Source organism: Oncorhynchus gorbuscha, linkage group LG09, assembly GCF_021184085.1.
Source record: "Oncorhynchus gorbuscha isolate QuinsamMale2020 ecotype Even-year linkage group LG09, OgorEven_v1.0, whole genome shotgun sequence".
NCBI lineage: Eukaryota > Metazoa > Chordata > Actinopteri > Salmoniformes > Salmonidae > Oncorhynchus > Oncorhynchus gorbuscha.
In genome coordinates, this window is record NC_060181.1 from 75798477 (window position 1) to 75805880 (window position 7404).

Sequence of the window (7404 nt, forward strand, 5' to 3'; positions counted from 1 at the left end):
CATGATAGATACAGTTTATCCTGTGTCAGTGAGTGTAGCTATTAAGTTAAGTTTGAGCATCTTAGCAATACAATGTCTTCTATACAGCTATCAACATTCTATAAGGAAAGAGCCAATTAATCAGTGGTATAATCATTAACCAGATTTATCCCGGATACCAGAATATGATGAGTGATAATTCAGTTTTAGAATAAAATCTAAAAACCTATTGACATTCGACATAGACTTTGTTTAGACATTCAGCCTGTATTATAGTTTTATAACCAGAGACAAATCTTCAAAGGCACAGTATTTATTTATTTGGAGTGGTACATGCATTCACACAGTCTTGATTTATGGGATCCTTCCCAATATATGATTGATATGTCATAAAGTCCCAAGTTCTTACTTAAAGGTGTATTGCAAAACTGTACTTGTCCTCATATTCTACAGCTGTAATGTCATCAATCAAATCAAACATATTTATATAGCACATTTCTCACAACAAATGCATTTCAAGGTGTTCAGTCGTTGGATGCGGTGTTGTCTATAAAGTGGAGCACATATAACGAAAAGGAGGGCATCAAGGCATTCAACATGTCTACAGGGATGGATGTGCTGGAGTCATGGCTTTGGGTCACTGAGTCTGGGATCCTGGGAGCCTCACTAGATGGTCATAGCAGTGGTGAAGGTCAAGTGTCCCTGTGGTGCAAGCAAGGGACCTTACTGTTTCAGTATGATATGTTGGATAAATGAATAAAGACAGACACCAATGTCAAGTTCAATAGCCTTGTTCAAGCATTGTACAAATTCCTACACGCAGACTCCGGGGAACAGTCCGGCTAGTCGATTACCTATCAACTAGACTCCGTAAAATCATCCTTTCGATAGAAAGTGCAAACATAACGTCACTCTGGGTTGTGACAGGATTCGTGACTTCGTAGTAGCGCAACACTGGCATAGATAAAGCCAGAGATTTCACTCTCCTTTACTGCGGCCTCATGTTTGGGTAGCCAGTGCCATGATGTGTCTTTGTCCAGCAACCTGCATAGAGGAGTGTGGCATGAACTTTGCAAGATAGTTTGCAAATCTGATGAGACACTGTACTCCTTTGCATCAGACGGGTTTGGCATGTCGTGGTCGCTCTGACTTTGTCTGGTCCGCTTCAGGCCTTTGGCCGAGAGAATGTGGCCATGGAATTGGACGCCTTTCACCTTGAACTGCAGCCTCATCAGGCCAAGATGAAGCTTAACCGCTCAGCAGCGCTCCATCAGTGCCAGGAGCTTCACATCATGGTCGCGTTCTGCTTCTTCATCTGTGTCACCACAGCCTACGATCAGGACATCATCGGCGATGGGTTCAATGCCCTTGAGCCCAGCCAGTAACTCGTGCTGCTTACGTTGGTATACCTCAGGCGCCACTGAGACACCAAACGGGAGCTTGAGCCAGAGTTTCCGACCCCAGAGGGGTCAGAGGTAGTCATGAAGTAGCTTTCTTAGTCAACAGCACATTGAAAGAATGCATCTCGGGCATCTAGCAAGGTGAAATCCTGGCCTTGGGAAGCTTGTAGAGGACATTCTCCTAGTGTACGGCATGATATAGTGGGATCGTTTCGGTTGCTTGGTTCAGAAGCTTTGGGTCGATGAAGACCCTCAGCTACTCTGTTTTTTTTTTTTCACTATGACCATATGGCTGTTGGTTCAGTCACAGATGTCATGTGGCCATCGGCCTCATGCTTGTCCAGCTGGGCCTTCACAGCCACTTTCATTGCAATGGGCACATTGCGAAAGAGCACACTGGACTGGAATGACACTCTCATCCAATTCAACGTGTATCTCCCAGGCACTGATTCAACGGGCCTGTTGGAAACATTGTCATATCTGCTGAGTAGTTGTTCTTTGGAGAGGGGTCCATGCTGGACATGCTCCATAATGTGCAGGTCATTTTGGTACGGTGAACTGCATCAGTCCCCCAGGCTTTCGCATGTAGAGCCTGGAGAGGAAGCATGTTGACTTGTTTCCACAATCTCAAACTCCAGCTTGTGTTTGCATCCCGAGATTACACATTTGTTCTCAAAGATGCCCATAGAGCTCATTAGCTCTCTGAGGTACAGCTTTAGTCTAGTATCGCTGGGCAATAGATGTGTCAGGTGCCATATCGATTTTGTCTTTTAGCTCATTACGTTGCATGTAGCACCGGAATCCAGTTGACATTGTTGTAATCGTAGTTTTCACAAACCATTTCTTCCCTCGAGTGTACAGCCCCAATGGATTCATGCATGTAAATGCCACGTTCATCAGTTCTGCTCTGAACATTGAGTGACATCATCAACACAGTGAATCTTGCCCTCACTCACCCTTCTTTTTGCCTTTGAGACACACTTTTGCAAAGTGATTATTAGTTCCACCAAGCTCTGCATGGTTTTCCGTAGGCAGGGTAGTGCTCTTTGCCTCCTGTGCGTGTGTATTTACATGTTCTGTCACTCATGGGACAGTACATCATCCCCAATTATAAGGTTAGAGCTAAAAAAGCGTGGCCCCTTGTGTGCTGCCATAGAATTATATTAGAAGTGCCCATCCAAGGGATCAAGATCATTGGCCACAGATATAATGTGATTTGATGTCATTCTTTCTACAGTAGCTTTTGATTGGACTCATGTCAACATCTTACTTTCAAAGTCTTAGTTAGCAGTCATCATCAGTTGTCATCAAGTCCACAATCATTTTTAATCCTTGTCATATGAAGAGAAATAATGAAGAGAAATTATAGATAAAGCGTGTCGGTGGACATCGTCCATTGTACATAAGATTACACAACAAGTTGGAAATCGCAAATTCAACGATGAGTCGTCTGGAAGGAATCAGTGGCTAACTGCAAGTGTTACAAAGAAACCACCATGTCAACATCATACTTAAAAAATCTTAGCTAGGAAGCTAGCAGTCGTAATATGAATCAAGTCGATAATCAAATCCTTTTCAATCCTTGTCATAGGAAGAAATTAGAAATAAAACGTCTTGATTCTCATTGGCCATTGCACATAAACATGACACAACAAGTTCCAGTCATACAAATTCAACAATGAGTGGTTTGGGAAGGAATCAGTGGCTAACTGCGAGTTCAAGACAACGAGACTCTGAGAAAAACAAGCTACTACTGGGAAAATACATTTTGAATGGTCATTCAAACCTGTATTGTAAATCCACGACATCTTTCTCTTTGATGACAAAATTTGCCCACGAATATTATTATTTATTATTATTTATTATTATTATTATATTATTAAGAACCGCATACCACTTTCCTGTTCAAGCACATCACAGCGTGAGTCCAAAATGTCTTATGCTGCTTCATACATTATATAGGATGCCAGATAGTATTACTTTAACAGTATACATATCTAAGTGTATGTTGTGTAGTAGAGGTTGACCGATTTAATCGTCATGACCGATTTAATTAGGGCCGATTTCAAGTTTTTCATAACAATCGGTAATCAGAATTTTGGATGCCGATTACAGAAACAGTTCCGTATTTCACTGAAAGAATAAACATTTTGTTTTCGAAATGATAGTTTCCATATTCGACCGTATTAATGACCAAAGACTTGTAGTTCTGTGTTTTATTATATTATAATTAAGTCTATGATTTGATATTTGATAGAGCAGTCTGACTGAGCGGTGGTAGGCAGCAGCAGGCTCGTAAGCATTCATTCAAACTTAACTGGGTTTCAGCAGCTCTTCGCAATGCTTGAGGCACAGCGCTATTTTATGACTTCAAGCCTATCAACTCCTGAGATTAGGCTGGCAATACTGAAATGCCTATTAGAACATCCAGTAGTCAAGTTTATGAAATACAAATGGTATAGAGAGAAATAGTTGACGCATCATAATTCATATAATAACTACAACCTAAAACTTCTTAAGTAGGAATATTGAAGAACTGGGAATATTGAACCACCAGCTTTCATATGTTCTGAGCAAGGAATTTAAACGTTAGCTTTTTTACATGGCACATATTGCACTTTTACTTTCTTCTCAATACTGTGTTTTTGCATTGTTTAAACCAAATTGAGCATGTTTCATTATTTATTTGAGACTAAATAGAATTGATGTATTATAGTAAGTTAAAATAAGTGTTCATTGTCCATTCAGTATTGTTGTAATTGTCATTACATATACATATACACATATATATACATACATATACACATACATATACACACCAGCCGATTAATCGATATCTGCTTTTTGGTCCTCCGATGATCGGTATCGGTGTTGAAAAATCATAATCGGTCGACCTCTGTTGTGTAGTAAGCTGTTAGTAGTCCATGTGCCTCACCCTAATAATGTCAGGATTTGGCCAGGGTTGTTCCGGTTTTTGGTCACTAGATGCCCCCATTGTGCTTTTTGACCTTTTGTTTTCCCTTGATCCCCCATTATTATTTGCACCTGTGCCTCGTTTCCCCTGATTGTATTTAAACCCTTAGTTTTCCTCCAGTTATTTGCTCTGTGTTTGTATGTTAGCACCCAGCCCTAGTATTCTGTGTACTCTTGTTGATCCCGGTGGACTCTCTTGTGGAATTCTGTTTTTTTTGTTCTTGTTTATTTATTTTTGAGTATCTTTTGAGGCTTGTTATGCTATACCTACCACCTTGTGGATTTACCTTTTCCTGAAGGACTTCACATTTTTACTTAATTAAATACACTGTCTCAAGTACTGCTGTGCCTGCCTCATCTTCCGGGTTCTGCCGACTATTCGTGGCTCAGTTGGTTAAGTGACTGTTTCTCACCCAGAGACCGGGTTCGTAACCGGGTCCCTACAAATAATTTGGTCTATTTTCACCAAGGTGGTATTGTGAACACATCGTTAGTGGCCGGTGTGTACTGTTTGCCTATAACCTGTTTTAGAGAAATGTAATCATCAAATATTGTTAGATCTTTTTTCATTGTCTGTTTATATGTAAGAACGGACCATGTTCTGAATTCTGTCGCTGTACATTTTCAAAAGTGCTGAACAGATTATATTGACTACCTCCGCTGATCTCTCGCTCATTGATGTCTTGATTCTAAATTATAGATGGCCTCTTATCCGCTTGTCGCCCTTTATGCCATAGTTTGTGTTTACATCTCAATTGTCAGTAGAAACCACAGTTTAAGCAAGGCAGTCATATCTGCTATGTTTTTTGAAAGGGCAGTAAATGAGGCTGAATGAACTGTAGCGGTGTTGGACTGTTGTTGTGGACTCTGCTGTTGGGACAGCTTTATGTAGGCCCTAACAGTTTGTGGCAGTTGTTACCATATAGTGCAATTCATGTGTTTTTAGTGTTGTGTTGTTGCTTTGCTGGCGTGCATCCCACATTTTTGGGGTTTTGCCCCACTAAGATTTACATGCTAAAATCGCCACTGGTTATATTACAAGTTTTGCTCAAAGCAGCCAACTAAAGAAATGTAGATAACTTTATCATGGGCACAGTGGGAATTTAAATCTGTGATCTTCAAATTCTTTCCTAGTCCCTGTGTGTTCCTTGCTGGAGACCCTAGTCATCCCTGCCTGTACCTGACATTGTTGAAAAACAAGTGAACAATGAATAAAGATCATACACAAACAATAGGTTATAGTGTATTACATTCCAATTTTGCCAACTAAAATAATGTAGTTAAAAGTCAATTAAATCACAAAGGCTAGTCTGAGTGCATCTCCTCAGTTTCATTCAGTAGTATAACACAATTCACAGTGCATTTTATCATGGGCATTTGTGATGTATATATATATATATATATCTGTGATGTTGAAATTATGTCTTACCCCCAGAATGAGAGAGTACATCTCATTCCAGGAGATCTCCTTGCTGAGGTTGGCGTTGATGTCACGTTCTGACCATCGTTCGTGTGTGTTTTCCTTGTTTTAGTGTTGGACGTGAGCTGGGTGGGCATTCTATGTTGTGTGTCTGGTTTGTCTATTTCTATGTTTGGCCTGATATGGTTCTCAATCAGAGGCAGGTGTTAGTCATTGTCTCTGATTGGGAACCATATTTAGGTAGCCTGTTTTGTGTTGGGATTTGTGGGTGATTGTTCCTGTCTTTGTGGCACCAGATAGGACTGGTGGGTTTTTTTCTTCTTTCTTCTTCTTCTTCCACCAACGGTTCTTGGTTTTTTGTAGATTGTTTTATTTTCATCTTTATTAAAGATGTACAAAAATAACCATGCTGCATTTTTGGTCCGCCTCTCTTTCACCAGCTTCTATCTCAAGGCCATTAGCTTCTATCTCAAGGCCATTAGACTGCTAAACAGCAATCACTAACGCAGAGAGGCTGCTGCCTACAATGAGACCCAATCACTGGCCACTTTAATAAATGGATCACTAGTCACTTTAAAACAATGCCATTTTAAATAATCAATCAATCAAATGTATTTATAAAGCCCTTCTTACATCAGCTGATGTTACAAAGTGCTGTACAGAAAACCAGCCTAAAACTCCAAACAGCAAGCAATGCAGGTGTAGAAGCACAGTGACTAGGAACAACTCCCTAGAAAGGCCAGAACCTAGGAAGAAACCTAGAGATGAATCAGGCTATGAGGGGTGCCAGTCCTCTTCTGGCTGTGCCGGGTGGAGATTATAACAGAACATGGCCAAGATGTTCAAATGTTCATAGATGACCAGCAGGGTCAAATAATAATAATGTGCAACAGGTCAGCACCCCAGGAGTAGAAAATGTCACTTTTATGTTGACATATCTTACATTACTCATATCACATGGATATACTGTATTTTATACCATCTATTGCACCTTGCCTACCCCTTTCGGCCATCACTCATCCATATATTTATATGTACATATTCCCATTCACCCCTTTAGATTTGTGTGTATTAGGTAGTTGTTGGGGAATTGTTAGATTACTTGTTAGATATTACTGCACTGTCGGAACTAAAAGCACAATCATTTCACTACACTCGCATAAATATCTGCTAACCATGTGTATGTGGCCAATAAAATTGGATTTGATATAGGCCATTTTGATTTTGTGGCTGTGGTAACTAGTGGAAACCGTTGTTCCTATTGTTCAACTGTCTCCCTCCAGCAGGTGGCGTTTTCTCGCCCACCAAGAAAGGCGTTTTTGTATGAAGATTAATTAGAGAATGCAGAATTTTGTCAACAAAAATTGTTATGGCATGTGACGGATGCATGTGATACGGGACTAGGGGCCGTTCAGTCCCAGATACACAATGGGGAGGAGCACCTTATCATGTACATCAGCCAAAGCTGATACCTAGAGAAAAAAGTACTCTATTGTTGAGAAAGAGTGTCTAGCGGTGAAGTGGGCGCTAAAGACAATCAAGTATTACCTGTTAGGTATCCACTTCACCCTGGTCACGGACCATGCTCCCCTGGTCTGGATGGCCAGGGGAAAGGACACAAACGATCAGGTC

General features: G+C 40.6%; 1 pseudogene; it reads left to right on the forward strand.

Moving 5' to 3' along the window:
• Nucleotides 1–1172: 1172 nt before the first annotated feature.
• The window catches only part of LOC124044439, a 29674-nt pseudogene continuing 23442 nt past the window's right edge, over nucleotides 1173–7404 (forward strand).